The sequence below is a fragment of the Narcine bancroftii genome, chromosome 11, assembly GCF_036971445.1.
Source record: "Narcine bancroftii isolate sNarBan1 chromosome 11, sNarBan1.hap1, whole genome shotgun sequence".
In the NCBI taxonomy this organism is placed as follows: domain Eukaryota; kingdom Metazoa; phylum Chordata; class Chondrichthyes; order Torpediniformes; family Narcinidae; genus Narcine; species Narcine bancroftii.
In genome coordinates this window covers 52,796,006-52,814,434 of record NC_091479.1, presented here as the reverse complement: position 1 = coordinate 52,814,434, position 18,429 = coordinate 52,796,006, and the positions used below count along the sequence as shown (strand labels likewise).

Sequence of the window (18,429 nt, the reverse complement as noted above, 5' to 3'; positions counted from 1 at the left end):
CCTGATACTCGCAACCCTTTTAACAGCTGGACTCATTACTCTCACCATCTTACTGCTTCCCTACATACAGACTGGTACACATCGTTTAACTCATCAACCCTTTCGTCAGAACACTTACACCCAAAGGATGTACGCTTCCCAACATCTTTCTGAGGACATGGAAACTGCTATCCGTTTATTGACCAGCTGGGAAAACCGACAAGTTCCACTTTACCGCATCAGTAATACTGATCTAAAAGAAAACGGAGGATTGTGAGAGACCAGTAACACTGAGGTCAGTAACACTGATCATTGCGTGAGATCAGTATTACTGATCTAAAAGAAAAGTGAGGATTGTGAGAGATGATAAAAACTGACATTGCACTATGAACATGAAGAAATGAAGAAAATAAAATTGATACATAAGTAAATGAATGAAGCCAGTGCAAACAACATGAGACATGGATATTAGAAGGCAGGAAGCTGACACTGTCTGAGTAAGATAAGAATCTCCTACACCAGCAAGTTCACTGAATGAAGGAGAGAAGGACAGACAATTGAGAATAGAAGTAGAGTTAGTCTGAACGAGATAAGGGTCGCCAAGCCCCAGATAGAATTAGCAAGGCTTGCATAAATAATTAGAAGACCTTAGACAGTATTAGCAAGTTATACATATATAATTAGTAAGCCATACAACAGATTTTTCAAGTATGCATATTTAACTAGTAAACCCTAGACAAGATTAACGAACCCTGCAGATGAAGGGACTGTAGCCCTGAGAGTCGGGAAGGTGTGAACGGGGACAAGGGCTAGGATGTGAATAAAGACAATGGGAATAATGGCATAAGAAGACACCGACAGGATACCCCCTGGTCCTCCAAGTCTACTGAAACTGCACGTAGGCAGGAAGGATTGCCTCTGCCAAACCCATCCAGGGGGCAGAAGAATGTAAGAGGGAGGGTATTCTGATCCTGAAATTTACTGTATAAAAGTTGGGTGAGCCCCAGTGTATGTGTGTATTCCCAGGGTAAGGGGAAGCACCCAACTTTGCATTGTTGTTGTAATAAATGTTCTTTGTTCTCAATATTTGTCTCTCGAGCAATTTCTTTAAAGGTACTTCTATTTCTAACAGGACCTACTCTGGATTTCACCAATCTTTTCCTCTTGACATATCTATAAAAGCTTTTGCAGTTGGTTTTTATATTTGCTGCAAGCTTACTCTCGTAATTTATTTTTACCCTCTTGATTAATCCCTTTCTCCTCCTTTGCTGCATCTTGAACTGTTCCCAGTCTTCGGATTTGGTACTTTTTTCGCCAATTGATATTCTCTCTCTTTGGACCTAATGCTGTCTCTAATATCCCTTGTTATACACGATTGAGTCACCTTTTTTGGTTTATTTTTATGCCAAACTGGTATAAACGATTTCTGCAATTCTTCCATTAGATCTGTGAATGCTTTCCATTGTCTATCCACCGTCAACCCCCCACCCCCCGATACACACCACCCAATCAATCTTACTCAACTCCCATCACATACCATCATAATTCCCTTTATTTAAATTCAGGACCTTAGTCTCGGTTTTAATTTCTTCACTCTCCATGTCGAGTGAGAATTCGATCATATTGTGATCGCTCCTACCCAAAGGACCTCGTACAACAAGATTGCTGATTAGCCCCTATTCATTGCATAATACCCAGTCTAAAATGGCCTGCTCCCGAGCTGGTTCCTCGACATATTGGTCTAGATAACCGTCCCGTAAACATTCAAGGAACTCCTCCTCCTCAGTATTTTTACAAATTTGACTAGTCCAATCAATATGTAAATTAAAGTCTCTGACAGCTGTTCCCTTATCTAATTTCTCTTTTTATGCCTTCCCTCACCTCTACATTACTATTTGGAGGCCTATATACCACCCCCACTAACGTTTTCCGCCCCTTGCTATTCCTCAGTTCTACCCATATAGATTCGGTATCTTCCGAGTTAATATCCTTTCTGTCAATCGTGTCGGTCCCTTCTCTCACCATCAGTGCTACCCCACCCCCTTTTCTTTCTTGCCAATCCCTCCTAAATATCGTATACCCCGGGATGTTAAGTTTCCAGGCTTGCCCACCTTGCAGCCATGTTTCTGTAATCCCAATCAAATCGTATTTGTTTGTCTCAATGTCCACAGCCAATTCATCTACCTTGTTCCGAATGCTTGCATTAAGATATAAAGCCTTCAAATGTGCTTTTTTTACCTTCCCTGCTCTTTCTGATTTTTTTACTTTCGCTGCCCAACCTAACTTTTCCTATTTTATCTTTCCTGTCCTTTGCCCTATCATACAGGTTCCCATCCCCCTGCCAAATTAGTTTAAACCGCATCCGACAGCTGTACCAAACCTAGCTGCCAATATATTGACCCATTTTGGGTCTAGGTGTAACCCATCGTTCTTGTAAAGGTCATGACTTCCCCAAAAGAGATCCCAATGATCCAAGAAGCCAAAACCCTGTCTTTTACACCAGCCCCTCAGCCACACATTCATTTGTCTTAACCTTCCATTTTTGTCCTCAGTTGCACTTGGCACAGGTAGCAATCCAGAGATCACCACCCTGGCGGTCCTTTTTCTTAACTTCTGTCCCAGCTCGCTGTAATCCCTTTTTAGTACCTCCTCCCTCTTTTTATCTATGTCATTGGTACCCAATGAGGCATGTACCAAGACATCATGCTGCTCAGTCTCCTTTCAGAATACTCTGGACCCGATTTGAGATATTCCCGTACCCTTGCACCAGGGAGGCAGCACGCCATGCGGGTATACCTATCTGGCTCACAGAATCTCTTGTCTGTACCTCTGACAATGGAGTCCCCAATGACCACTGCATTCCTCCTCACCTTTTATCACCTTGATCCTGAATGTTGAATGTGTATGTTCATGTAATTTCCCCGTCTCTGTCGGTTTCTCCCTCCTAATTAGAAGTGTAGAGGCTTGCCTAACATATCAACCCTGTTTTCCTGTTTCCATCCCCGAAATAAATGTGTGCTTTGTACCTCCGCTTTGGTCTGGTTCTTAATCTGTGGGACCCACACGAATGTGACAACAATGGAGGAGGGGAAGCAAAGTATGTCAAAATGTGTTATTGCCTATGAACAGAGGAAATAGAATATTAAATTTATGTTATGACAGAGTATAAGATATTTTGAAGACGCTACATGGAAGAAATTCTTCAAACAATTAAACACAAATACGGAGAGGCAAGTGGGACCTTCTTCTGTTTTCTCCCGCTTAGATCGTTCTTAAGAGAAAGATAGGGACCAACATTGACTCCACATAAAATTAGTGAAATGGAACAAAGAGTTGGATGGGAAATACACCCAAAGTTATCAATGAAATGTACGATGCTCTCCAGAGAGAAAATGCAAAACCAGGGTAGCAGAGGTCAGGAGAAAGATGGGAGTCGGGCTTGGATGTGACGATTTCAGAAAGAAGCTGTTCAGAGTGGTGTGAAGATTGAAATATACAAATTCAAGAAGAAATAGGGTCAGGATTGTGTCAAGAGTGTTACAAGTATGATTAATGCCAGATATAAAAATAAAAAACTCCACATCAATTCTGCTATACTACATATAAATTAAATGGACTTATCTCCAATTATTCCGAGAAATGTTTTCAATGTAATCAGGTGATTGAGACTTTTCTTTCCATTCGGTTTGGACCTGTGTAAAAGTGGAAGGATTTCAGTCTATTATTAGGACAAATTATGAAGATTAAAATACAAAAGGATGTGAGAATATTTGTGCTTGGTCAGAGATATGAAGCAGATACAAAACTGAAGTTGAATAAATATCAAAAACATTTTCTGAGTCCAGCCATAACAGCAGTGAAGAAATGTGCAGCATGAACGTGGAGAGCAGAGAGTTGTGTAACGAGAGATGGGACATTGAAATGAAAACTGTGTCACCATGTAACCATATAACCATTTACAGAGCAGAAACAGGCCATGTCGGCCTTTTGAGACCGCACCGGTTCACTAGAACAACTCCATTAGCTCAATCCTCCCGATTTCCGCCAATATCCCTCCAACCCCCTCACCTCCATTTACACATCCAACCTTCTCTTAAATGACAGAAGGGATCCTGCCGCAACTATCTCATTCGGAAGATCATTTCATTCTGCCTCCACTCTCTGAGTGAAGAAGCATCCTCTAAAATTTCTCCAGAAGTTTTGCCTCCTTACCATTAACTCATGGCCTCTTGTTCCAACCTTCCCTTCCCTCACGGGAAAGTGTCTGTCCATGTCTCGTCTATCTATTCCTTTCATAATTTTAAATACCTATATTGTCCCCTCTCATTCGTCTACATCCCAATCAATAAAGTCCCAGTCTCCTTAATCTCTCCCTGTAATCCAGATGCTGTAAGCCAGGCAACATTCTTATAAATCTCTGCACCTTCTCCACCTTATCTATATTCTTCCTATAATTTGGAGACCAGAACGGAACACAATTCTCCAAACATGGCCTCACCAATGCCTTAAACAGCTGCACTCTAGCCTATGCTATGATTTATGAAGGCCAGCATGTCATATGCCTTCTTAACCACCCTGTCTACCTGGGAACCCACCTTCAGTGAACTCTGTACCATAACTCCAAGATCCCTCTGTTCCTCTTCATTCCTCTACCCCCTCCCCTTAACTGCATATGTTCTATTTGTATTTTTTTTTCCGGAATGCAGCACCTCACACTTGTCAACATTAAATTCCATCTGCCATCTTTTCCAAACAAACCAAATCCTTTTGTTCCAAGAAAATCTACCTCACTGTCCACCACTACCCCTATTTTCATATCGTCTGCATATTTGCTTACCTAGTTAACCACACCCTCCTCTAAATCATTAATATTAATGATAAACAACAAGGGACCCAGCATCGATCCCTGAGGCACTCCACTTGTCACAGGCTTCCAACATGACATATAGTTGTCCACCATGACTCTCTGCTGTCTATCTCCCAGCCACTTCTGAACCCATTCCACTATCTATTATTCCCTAATGACTGAACCTTCCTAAATAACCCTACATGCAGAACCTTATCAAAAGCCTTACTAAAATTCAAATAGATCTCATCAACCACCCGACCTTCATCCACTTTTCTTGTCAACTCTTCAAAAAAAATCAACAAGATTCATCAAACATGACTTTCCTTTCACAAACCCATGCTGGGTGCCCCTGATCTATCCCTGCCTATCCAGATATTTGTACATACTATCTCGAAGTATACCATCCATAATCTTCCCCACTCGGAAGTCAAACTTACTGGCCGATAATTACTTGGACTCCACCTACTGCCTTATTTGAACAACAGAGCTACATTTGCAACCCTCCAATCCCGCGGCACCACACCCTCCTCCAGTGATCTTTGAAAAATCGCTGTCAGTGCCCCCGCTATTTGTTCCCTGACCTCCCTTAAAGTCCTGGGAAAAATCCCATCAGGACCAGGAGACTTATCCACTTGAATTGACCCAAGAAACTGCAAACCTCTCACTTTACTAAACCTTATCCTTTCCATAACTAACCCCTTTGCCTCTCTTATCTTGTATTGCCCAATGTCCGTTTCCCTCGTGAATACAGACGAGAAAAAATTGTTCAATATTTCTCCATCTCATACGGTTCCTGAAATAGTTCACTGGTCCCATCATCCAGTCGACCTATTCTGTGTTGAACCCTCCTTTAACTGTTCACATATCTGAAAAAACCCTGAGGATTCTCCTTCGCCTTATTAGCTATGGACACTTCATCCCTTCTTTTTGCCTTTCTAATTTCCCTCTTCAAGTTCTTAAGAGTATGTCAAAATGATCACTGGATCCACAGTTCTCCCTAACGCTCTCCTCTGTCACCTGTCCCATTACATTCCCAAACAACAGATCGAACGCTGCTCCCACTCTAGTTGGCGTCTCAACATATTGCTGCAAAAAGCAATCCTGAACACAATGCATAAATACTAAGCCATCCTGCCCTTTTACTGACTGCATTTCCCAATCAATATTTGGAAAATTGAAATCCCCAACCAACACCACCCTATTTCAACTGCATATCCCACCTATTTCCTTGCACATTTGCTCTCCTCGTTCCCTTTCCCCATTTAGAGGCTTATAATATACCCCATAATAATAACCTCACCCTTCTTATTTTTCAGCTATACCCACACTGCCTCTCTTGACGAGCCCTGCAGTCTATCTTGCCTCAGCACTGCTGTAATATCCTCCCTGACATGTAATGCCCACCTCCCCCTCTTAATCCACCAACTCTGTCACATCTGAAGCAGCAAAATCGTGGAACATTCAACTGCCAGTCACAACCTTCTTTCAACCATGTCTTGCTAATGGCCACACATCATAATGCCACATGTCAATCCACATTAATTCTCGCATTAAAATAAATACAACTCAGGGATCTCCAACATCCTACCTTCTGCATATCCTCCTATCTACCATTCTCACAATTTTCATTGCAGTATCTGTTTACTACTTCCTGCTTTTCCTCCCTCAAATTATTTTCCTTATCCTACTAACCCTGACCCTACTGTCCTGCCTAACCTGAAACCCTGTTCCTAACCATATCAGTTTAAACCCCTCCTGACAGCCCTAGCAAATGCTCCCACCAGGAGTCTGGTCCCTCTGAGATTAAGATGTCACCCATCATTATGGTATAGGTCCCAGCTTCCCCAAAAAAGGTCCCAGTTGTCCAAGAATTGAAACCCAGTCTCTGACTCCACCCCTTGAGCCACATGTTTAACCTCCACCTAATCCTAGGTGCTCGCTGGAAGTGCTAGCAGCCTGATGTTACTCTCGGAATAAATGAAACAGGAAGGACCACAGTGCTAGCCTGAAAGAAAGAAGTTATCATCTGGAGAACCCTGATGGGCCAAGTTTTATCAGCGAGACATTGTGGTGACTAATGGTGGTAGCTCAGTTGTGAAAATCCTGGAACAACAAATCTCTCTCTGCAAACCCTACAGAACTTTCCTGAGTTGCAAAGCCTGATGAACTTTATACATGTTCAATTCCATGCACAGTATTAGAATTGCCTACAACTAATGAACTTAGAAGAATGAGAAGTGAGATTGAACTGTGAACCAAATAACTTTTCTTAAATTTACACACACATCATACACGTGCACTTAGACTTAGAAGGGGATTAAGGTTAGTTAAGTTAATAGAGATAAGTTAAAGTTTGATTCTGTTTTCATGTTTAAAGATAATTAAAAACAACTTATCTTTATATAACTACTCGTCCTGGTGAATGTCTATTGCTGCTGGGTTTTGGGGTCCTTTAGGCTCATAACACCATAGTCTGGCAACGTACATGGACCTCCTTCCAACTCCATCCATTTTGGATCCCCACATGAAGAGGGAAACTGCTCTGGTAATAGCCAGGGCAGAGGTGTGTGGGATGGGCCACGCCTGCATCACACGCAGCAGTACCGAGAGCACCTTGCACCTGATGACCAGGTTCTTCCCCATTACTGAGAGGGAATGTCATTCCCACAGACCCAGTTTCTGGTGGACTTTTACAATCGGCTCTGACCATTTTTTTGTTGCATGCCTCGGCCTCTTCAAGCCAGTTCCCCGACACCTTCAGGTAGTCAGATCTGACTGTGAAGAGGACAGCGGACTAATTTATCAAAGTGCATTCCTCGCTTTTGTTCCAGTTTACCCTGAAACATAGATTTGTATACTTCCTGGTCCAGCCACTTCCAGACTTGTGTACAACTCAGCCGGTCTTCCAGAACTGGGGGGTCTCTGTGCTGCTCCCTGTCTCCTGGAGCTGGGGGTCTCTGCACTGTCCCCATCTTGCAGATCTGGGGGTCTCTACACTGCTCCCTGTCTCCTGATATTGTTGTTTTATTCTCCACCAGTCCCACAGCACAACCCTGACCCCTGGACGGAATGTAGAGGTACAGAGGGATCAGTGAAAATATGGGTAGTTTTGCCAGGGTGGGGTCCATCCAGGAGCCTGATAACAGCAGGGAACCAGTGGAAGGGGATGGAGGGCATTCGATGGTGCACAAGCAGGACACTGCTGAGGGTGCAGATTCCCTCGGGCTCTCGAGGGGAGAAGGCGCTGGTTATTCCAATGGTTTAGGTGATCAAGGGTCGACATATCAGGTGCCTGGAACTGTCATGAGGATACTAAGGGCTGGTAGAGGTAGGTAAGGAAGGGGCAGTTGTGTACCGATGAGGGATTGATGAGTGAGAGGCCACATGGATGGGACTTCGAGACAAGGGGCCTCTGATTGTCCAGGGATGGGGCCTGTAAATAGACCCGCAGACATCCAGCACACAGCATCTTTGACCCACTACCATCAGGAAGGAGATATGGAGGAACAAAATCAGGCTGCCAGACAGGGAAATAACTTCTTCCAACAGGCCGTGAGATTGACAATGCAATGCGAGTTGAATGGGTCCGTGGAATGAAAAGGATGAGAGGGATATGGACTGTTTGCAAGCAGCTTGGCCATCAGAAAAGAAGGGCCAAAAGGATGGTTTCGGAGTTGTCAATCTGGACCACACTTTTGAGTTGAATCCTTAAATAATTCATGACAGGCAGGACTATCATTTTAGATGGAGATTTTAGATTGACACATGCAGCCCGGGAACAGGCCCTTTCAGCCTCTGAGCCACAACCACTCAATTACACCAATGACCTACAACCCCCGGTACGTTTTAAATTGGGGAAGGACCAGGAGCAACTGGTGGAAATGCACGCAGATACAGGAAGAATGTACAACTCCCCAGAGACACTGTCAAATTTGAACCCGGCTCGCTGGCCCCTTATCAGCGTTTTTCTAACCGCAGCACTAACCTCGCCACTCTCAATGATTCCCATGGTTCTTCCTCCTTCTTTCCATTAGCTGTGATTGCTTCCAATTCCAGTGCCCTTGTTTCCCTGAGACTTTGACCCCAGCCCAGTGACTCTGTCCCTAATGCCTCTCCCTGGCCAGATGATCACCAGTCTCTTCTGGCACTCACCCAAATTTTCTTACCCAATTCCATCACCTACAACCCCCTCGTCATGGCCCACCCACTCGCCCACAGGGCCAAGGGTAGCAAAGTGGGGGCAGGTCCAGCCTGTAGTCACAAAGCTTGTCAAAGGACAAGTGAGAGCAGGAGTCCTGGGGCAAGAGGTGAAGGGCAGTGTGTACTTTAGCAGCCAGCTACACAGGGTCACAGCCTCCAGGGTGGGGGGAGAGAGAGAACTGGCTCAGATGGGACAGATGTCCCGGTGCCAAGGGTCAGGGAATTCCCCAGCTCGGTGAAGGTCTGGGACACTGCCACTGGCAAGGAGACTGGACCACTGCCCTCCCCACATCTCCACCATCTGGGGGTCCCAGGAGCAGCTCAGGTTCCAAGGCCTGTCAGTGGGGGAAGGGGGAGGTTCGGGAATTGGGGTGGGGTAGTTCTGAATGGTGATCGAGAGGATCGGACCAGTGGGAGGACAGACATGACAGACATGAGGGCTGGGGCTTCAGGACAGATCCCGTGGGGAGGCTGGAGTTTTGGGGACCAGCCGGTGGGGGACAATGGCTTTGGAAATAGACCTAGTGGGGGTCAGGGGCTTTGGGGAGAGACCAGTGGGTTTGTGGGAGGACCTGTTGGGCAAAAGAATTAGTGACAGACCAAGTTGGGAATGGCATTGGGGATGGACTCAGCAGGAGATGGGATGTTGATGGACCCGGCGGGGATGCGTTTGGGAATGGATCCGGTTGGGGATGGTATTGGGATGGATCAGGTGGGGGACGGTATTGGGGTTGGACCCAGTGGGGGACAAGATTGGGGATGGACCCAGCGGGAGGTGAGATTGGGGATGGACTCGGAGGGAGACGGGATTTTGGATGGACCCGGCGTGCACAGAATTGGGGATGGACCCGGCGGGGGACGGTATTGGGGACAGATTCAGCGGGGGACGGTTTGGGGTTGGACCCAGCAGAGGACGGGATTGTGGATGGACCCGGAAGGGGATGATATTGAGGATGGACCTGGCGGGGTCAGTTTTGGAGATAGAAATGCTGGGGGATGGACCCGGCAGGGGACTGCCCATTGACTCCATCTTCAATGCCTCACACCGGCCGGATGATCACCGTTCTCTTTCCCAGGTCTCACCCAAACTTTCTTACCCCAATTCCACCACCTACAAACCTTTGTCATGTCCCACCCATTCACCCACAGGGCCAAGGGTAACTAGGAGGGGGAAGCTCCTGGCTGTGGGCACACAGCTCGTTGAAGGACAAGTGGGAGCAGGAGTCCTGGGGAAGAGGTGAAGGGCAGTGTGTACTGTAGCAGCTAGCTGAACTGGGCCACATTCTCCAGGATGGTGGGGGGAGAGAGAGAGAGAGAGGACTGGCTCAGATGGGATAGATATCTGTGTGCCAAGGGTCAGGGGATTCCCCAGCTTTGTGAAGGTATGGGGCGCTGCCCTTCCCACATCTTCACTGTCTAGGGGTCCTAGGAACAGCTCAGATACCAAGGCCTGTGGGTGGGGGAATGGGAAGTTTAAAGAACTTTGGTGGGGTAGTTGTGATGGGTAATCGATTGGAGAGTGTCCCAGTGATGGAACTGGTCTGGTGGGAGGACAGACCTGATGTTGGGCCTTTGGATACAGGTGAATTGGTGTGGGGGACGGGGACAGGGACTTTCGGCTGGGCATGTTGTGGGACAGGGGCTTGTTGAAAGCCCTGGTGGGAGACAGGAGCTCTGGAGACGGTCCAAGCAATGGGTGGAGCATTGGGGATGTGCTCAGTGGGGAATAGGGGCTTTGTTGACAGGCCTGACAGTATTTTGGGGATGATCTCAGCAGGGGGAGGGGTTTGGGGACAGGACTGGTGGGAGATGAGGGCTTTGGGGAAGGGCCAGGTGGCTGACAGGGGACAGTATTAGGGAAGGACCCAGAGGAATAAACCACCCCTGGAGCTCTGGTTCACCTCGGGTCACTCACCTTGGCCCACGGACGTGCTTTGATCTGCGGGAAGCTGAATTCGTTGCAGTTTGGGTTCATCTCCCGGATCTGCTCCCTGGTTGAGGTCCACAACACCTGTTGGGACAGAAACCACCTTCACTACTGGCTCGGGGTGGGGGGAGCAGGAGGGTGACAAGGGGAGGGAATTCAGTGTATGGGTACCAGGTCATGGACATGGGACGAGCCCTAGAACTGGGGTGGTGGTGAAGGCTGAAACCTTACGGGCATTTAAGAGGCTCTGAGTCACGTGGATGAAAGAAAAATGGAGGGTTTTGAGGGAGGAAGGGGTTAGTTATTTTTATTTTGGTATGAATACATCGGTCGGCACAACATCGCGGGCTGAAGTGCTTGTACTGTGCTCTCATGTTCTATGTTAAACGTGTCCTGTCAGTCTTTCAGCAAGCGGATATGTCGGGGAGGGACCGCTGCCGACTGGCACATTCCAGGCTGCAGGGGTACAAGCTGAGGGATGCACGGAGGCTTGGCGTAGCCAACACGAAGGCACTATGGGGATGGATCATAATCCTTCCATAACCGTGCACTGAGAGGCTGAGAGCAAGGGGAACTCCTCCAACAGCAGAGGGGGGCAGTAACCACACGGTATCAAAGTGGTGGCAATGAAGGTAAACAGAGACATATGCAGCAATGTGTAGTGAAGGGAATATCTGGATACAACAGGAGGAGGAGAAAAGACTTGGAACGGTCTTCCTCTTTGGAAATAATTTGTAAATAAAGTCAATTTTGCGGGGTTGGGGGGAGGGGAAGAGAAAAGCCCTACTCAGTCAACTTTGCTTCATGAGATACATTCTCCGATCCAGAAAATCTATTCTGCACCCGCTCCAGAGTACAAGATCAAATTTATTACCCTTGGATAGCACAAGTACGACCTGATAAAACAGAGTTCTTGGGGTAAACATACGCAAACACACAACCAAGCCCTCACACAACAGACAAATGATACATGTGCAGCACGTCCAGAAAAATTACTCGATATTGTTGAATAAATAGCAGAGTGGAGGAGTATTTGTATGAGCAGCTCATCAATCGTTCCACGTTCTCCCTGCCTGGAGGAAGAGGCTGTTCCTGGGTCTAGTGGTACTGGCTCTGAAAGTCCTGGATCTCTTTCCCGACGGGATTAGCTGGATGATGCTGTTGGCCGTGTGAAGGGGGCCTCGATGATTTTGTCAATGATCATAGTGGATCACATTGATATTTGGGGTGGTGGGGAGCAGGAGGGTGTCCCCAGTGTTGCTCTAGCCCACTTTACGTCCTGTGGATTGACCTCTGATCATTTTTAAAAAATATTATTTGTAAATAAAATCCACAAAGAATTCACACAATTAATAATAACACAAATAAAATATAAATACACTTGTCATAGTTAAAAGAAAGAATAAAGAAATCCCCCCCCCCATTAAACCACCCCATCTCCCCTCCATCCCCTTGCTAAAAGAAAAAGAAGAAAAATGAGGACAAGGGTCCCCCAACAGGAGAACCAATTACTTTAACGTTCCTTTTCAAAAACTGAGGCCTTAAGGAGAAAGGGAATGTTAGAGCCACCTTTGTAAATATGGGGTCCATATTCTTCCACAATATATGGTTGAGGCGGCCTGCTCACCAGGACGAAAGCCAGTACACAAGATGGATGACGAACGCGGTGACTACACAGATCCTGCGGCAACCAATCATCTTCGTCTCAGGTGACATCCCGCACAGTGGGAAGCAATGAGCAATGGCGAGAACACCCACCAATCCGAGGCTGGCTTTGCCGTCTCGAAAGACCTGTCATCAGTAGCGGGAGAGTATATAAGCAGAGCTGCCATTTCAACGAACCAGTCTTCGACTTCGACTTCACGGGTGTGTATCATTCATTCCACACATCATGGTGAGTGTGCTGGATATCGGTGCAAAGGAAGAGACTTTCACCATTGACCACCTCAAACCAGCACATCTGGACATTCGCAAATTCAGCCCCCACGACCCAGATATAGGCGACCGAAAGCAGCGAACAGCGCTGGTTCTAGGGAGGTGGGGCATCATGCTAACTGGGATGCCACCCTGTACACAAGATAGCCGACGAATGTGGCAACTGTTCAGAGTCCACGGGGACCAACAACTTTCATACCAGGGGACAACGCGCACGGCAGGAATCAACAAAGAAGGGAACACCGAACAATTGGAGGCCGGCATGGATGTGACATCACTCCAGTCAACAGCAGCAGGGAGAGAATAGAAGCAGAGCTGTGAGTGTAATAAAGGAGTCTTTGACTTTGAATTTTTGGGCGTGTGTCCGCCTTTCCACCCATCACAGTAGCGCGCATGCTCAAATTTCACATCGAATGGTCTTGCTCATCTTACATCGGGAGTCACGTGTACAGTTTCCTTACCTGAAGCATGAGAAGTGCACAAAGATCGTCAGATTTGTTTCTGGGGTGTTTTAAGCAGGTGATAGAAGGAAAGTTTGAATGTGGATCTCTTGGTCGTTGGTAAAAAGGGAGATGACCTTACAACATTATGAGAGGACACAGCAGCACGGATCGAGAGAGGATAATGCAAAGGAGCCGAACACCAAGTGTCACAATTTCCCAATAACCGATCAGCTGCTTAGACTTTAAGAAATGTCTTCAATGAAAATGTAATATCCTTGGAATTCTCTCCGCTTTTGAAGGTGCATTTGAAATTGGGATCCGTGGACTTGTGATGAGTTTATTGCCGTACCCACTCATAGAGGGATCATATGCATTGAACTTAGATGTAGATACTTTGAAAAAAGTAGCAGACATTAAATTGGAAGCGGTAATAAATATGAAGGAAAGATTGAGAATAAATAGTCTCCCTTGCAGTTGGGGTACAATGTATTGCTTGAGATCAGAGGAATCCTGGAGCCAGGTCAAAGTGATCCTGTGTTTCCCAAGGATTTGATTGTTGTTGGATTAGTAAAAAGTGGAAGGGCCGAAGGGTCTTCTGATCCTTCGACTGCTTGATTTGTCTTCTGATGCTCATTGGGTTCACCTGTGTATTCGCTCGCTCGCTCGCTGATTGGTTGCTTCAGTTACGCGAGACAACGGGTTGATTCGGTGAGGCCGCTATTTGATTGGACGCTGAAGTCGGGTTGGATTGATGGGCGGGTTCGCGGGTTGATTGGCTCTTGCTGTGAGGAGGCGGGACATTTGCGGCAGCGTCGTCTGCTCGGGGTCCGTCGCCACGGGCCTAAAGGGAAGAAGTTGGCGGCAGCGCCGGGACCTTCCTCAGCCGCGCGGTCGAGGGAAAGCGGGCGACCCGCAGCCCACCGGGCCCCACCCGGGAGCGGCCGGTACCGGCGGGGTGTTTGGGTGGAGCCGAGGCGTCGATACGAGGTTTGATGCCGCCGACAGGGCGAGGCTGGAGGCCGCTAGGTTACTTGCAGCGGGAAGGGGCGGGAAGGGGCGGGGGCAGGTGATTGGCAGGTCTGTTTGCGCATGCGTGGTGAGTTCGCGCATATGTTGCAGATACGCATGTGCCGATTGAGGGCGACGAAGCGAACCCTTTCGCAAGTGGCAACTGACCACTGGCGCATGCGCACAGAAATTAAGATGGCTGCCCCCAGCTAATGGACCCTGAGTCACAAAGTCAATCCTGTGACTGTTCTCGTTTGTCAAATCATTTGATTTTAAAAATAGGCTCTAAGACTTCAGGGCTCCTCGCACGGGGGCAAAACGCCGACTTGCGACCATTGTGGGGTCTGATTGATATTTTGGACTACACTATGGTCGCAGGTCGGGGAGGACCTGTTGGGGTCATTGGGTCGCTGAGGAAGGGATGGAAAACCAATCCATTTTTTGCTTCCCAATGCTCATAGAATGTGTCTGATTCCATCCGTTTTTCCTGTTGTAGTATCACATTCTTCATAAAGTTAGATGTTATTTTTTAAATTGTGTCACCTGAACAATAATGCTCCAATCCTTCTGATCCTGACGTACCATGTGTTTAAAATGTAATGTTTCTCAGTTACTTGATCGAATGCCTTAAAAATATCGGGACTTTGGTGTTAAAAATACAGAGTAAAGATTTCACCAATCCTTTTGAATTTATGATCTCTGAGATTTCTGGTCATGTTTTCTATTTAGGTTGGTGTATCTTGCAGACCTGTTTGGTTGCAGCAAGTAAGAAGTTATCCATTTGTAGCATCCGCTGCGGCAGTGCGACCAAATAAAGAGACATCCACCCAAGGTGAGTGTAAAACAAAGACTGGCTTTACTGGTTTAAATTCCCCACGTGTGCTCACTGGCCCACCCACTTCTGGTGACGTACCCCTGACTTCCAGCATCACTCTCCAGCTGGCTGGCCGCTACGCGGAAGTGAAGGGCATCTCAGCCCGCACATGGTGCAAGGCCCAGGCTCCTTCTCATCTTGGACTGTCCAAGTGTTGCAGTGATTTGGCCTTTTTTGCTTGCCCAGTTGCCTGGTGCGCTACAATCTCAGCGTTGATAAGGGAGAAATTCTTTCAATGTTTTATTAACTTTTATTACAGAATTCTTCCTAGTTTATCTGTGTAACATTGAAAATTATGGGTTTTCATGAACAGGAATCATGATTTTACTCATAATTTGGTGAGCCAATTGATAGGACAGTTTTTGCTCATGCCCCATGGGAAGCAAAATAAAATTGAAGTGACAAAATTAGGAAGGTTTGTTGACCCTTCTTTTTAAGCAGGATGTCAGGATGATTTTCATCTTGCTTGCTGAATTAAAATGTGATTTGTCAGTTCTTAATGGCAGCTGCCATTATTGGCATTACAAGGAGAGATGGGAAATGGGTCAGGTCCTTGGTGGTCCCAGTAATGCAACGGAGAAAGATGTCACAGGGCTGAATGTGGTTTAGGGAGGGAGAGGGTATTAATTTTTAGGAAAAGTATGTGGCCAGCCACCTATCAATATTTTTTTATCAAATAGAAATTCCTGCTGGTAGAAGCCATTTCCTACTTTGAACAGGCCCAATGTCATTATCCAAGCAGATATTGTTAAGAGCCCAAAGGATCCCAAAACCCAGCAGCAAGGGACATTCACCAAGACAAGTGGTTTTTAAAACAGAAGTTATTTTTAATCAAATTTAATCATTAAATTAGAATTAAAATTTAACCTAACTCTATACTTAACAAACCCAAATTAACCCCTTTTTAATTCTAAGTGCACATATTTGTAATGTGTTTAAATTTAAGAAAAGTGATTTGGTTCACAGTTCAATCTTACTTCTCTTTCTTCCAAGTTCTCTGGATGCAGGCAATTCCGCTGTGCACAGAATGGAATGTGTATAAATTTCACTAGGATTTGGTGCTCGAAAGGTAAATGTTTACCGCTCAGGATAGTTCTTGTAGGGTTTTTAGAGAGAGATGTGTTGTTCTAGGATTTCCACAACTGAGGTACCACCATTAGTCACCTCAATGTCTCACTGATGAACTTTGCCCCGTTAGGGTTTTCCAGATGGTAACTTATTTCTGCAAGCTACTACAGAGTTCCATTCCTCTTATTCCAAACAACAGGAGTTCTTTCTTCTGCTTAACCTAGTGTTAGATAAACAAAACCTAGGAGTGACTTTCCTGTAAGCAGCCTGCAGAAAGGTACTTGTAGCCAGCCTGGCTCCATTTCCAAACAATGGTCATTCATTTTATGACATCAGTTTGATTAACACCTACTTGTGAATGTGCAGAACATTCTCCAGAGATCTTCAATATTTCTTCAGTCTTTCAAATAAGATGTTTTAAAATGTATGTGTGTGTATGTATGTAACCTACTCTAAATCTTACCAAAATACCAAATATTACCAAATTCTCCAAATATATTTATCCATTACAATATCACATAAGGAGAATTTAAGAGACTCTTAGACAGTCATATATGGGTGAAAGAAAAACAGGGTTGTAGCGGATACACAGCGCAGTATTACAAACCACCACCATCAGTTCACAGACTTACCTGACACGTCGCGGGCTAACAGTGTTGGGTACCAAAGTACAGTGAGTGGATCAGATGAAGCCCCTGCCTAAAGGCATGGGGCACTAATGGCTCGTAGCTTTAACCTGCTGGTCCTGTGGACCGGAAGGTGTTCACTAATATTCTCATTGACAGGCAGGGAATAAAAGGTCTGTGTATGTCTGCAATAAACCAGTCTTGAGTTGACTACCTTTGTATGTGTTTGCCTTTATTTAGTAGCATCTACCGCAGTAGCCGCTACAGGGTATTATTTTTTTTTAGAAATATCAAGATCAACACATCGTGGGTCAAAGGGCTTGTACCGTGCCGTAATATTCTGTTATTTCTGTTATTGCTTGACTTTGAATATCTGTTGTAAGTACTGTGAGACTTCAATAATGTAGCAAATGTGCACAGCAACATTGCAGTCAGGAGTTTGTATCTCCTGGTTGACGAGCTTTTCTCTTTTTTACACAATGCTTTCTAGTTCTCGTCAGTAAGAAAAGAAATATTGTGCATGTTGAATATGTCATTATGTCTAAAATTAACACTGGAAAAGAGTCAGTAACACCAAGGTAAATAGCACCCTTTTGTGGCTGGTGCAGTTTCCTGACGGGCACAAGTTATCACTCAGTGGCGACAGTGATGTGAAAATGAGGGTAAATTATTTTGTATATGATGTATACATGTTAAAATTAGCTGTTGTTTGTTCCAATTTCAGGTAGGTGTAGTTGCAAAGTGGGTAAGGATAGAAAATTGTAGGGGATCAACAACTGAGGCTTGCATTTGATGGTGTGAAAGTAGAAATGGAAACTCAGAATAAGGCTAATCTGATTAGGCAAGACACTGGCTCTTATACTTCCACCAGAAGTGAGTCTAGAATTGAATTTTGAGTCATTTACGGTGGGTAACTTCAAAGTCTGTTGATTGTAAGACTACATTAAGAGCCCTTTTGCCCCTGGCTGTGCTGAAATATTGTTTTGTTTATTAACTAAATCTTTTTCAGAGGGAGAATAGACTGAAGCTACTTTCCTACTCGTTGGTGATGAATCTTGCAGTAGGATCTTTCAACTAATTACAGACTCCTAATTCCTCCCTGTCCTCGGGCATTTTCCCCTGCAATCTACAACAGTTACCACCATCCAGGGATTCTCATGCAGGGGAAAGTTTCACATTCTCCTCCTCCAACCATGTCCGAGCCCTCTGTGGAAGGAAACCCAATGGAGAGTAAATGACAGATTGGCTGAACACCTGCACTTTGATCACAATGGCCATCTGGATCATGGTCACAAGGTATTTTAAATTCTCCCCACTAACCTTTGTCTTCTGCCTCCTCTTATTGCACTTGTGTATTCTATGACTCGATGGTATGAATATGGAATTTTCCAAGTTCATGGAACCTGCCGACCACCCACCGCCCCCTCCAAGTTTCACTCTCTCTCCTGCTGATTCACCCAGTTGCCCTCATATTCTCCCTTCCAAACCAGATGACATAAATTGGGCAGAGAAATGGCAGA

At 45.7% G+C, this 18,429-nt stretch overlaps 1 long non-coding RNA gene across 1 annotated transcript in view; it reads right to left on the bottom strand.

Moving 5' to 3' along the window:
• Window positions 1–14,375, bottom strand: part of LOC138745772 (uncharacterized) — a 29,068-nt gene extending 14,693 nt beyond the window's left edge. Inside the window, exons 1-2 of the long non-coding RNA XR_011346501.1 lie at window positions 13,352–14,375; window positions 10,944–11,039 (exon numbers count right to left, since the gene is read on the bottom strand). This is a non-coding gene — a long non-coding RNA (uncharacterized lncRNA). The remainder of the gene's footprint in view (window positions 1–10,943; window positions 11,040–13,351) is intronic.
• Between the last annotated feature and the right edge of the window lie 4,054 nt (window positions 14,376–18,429).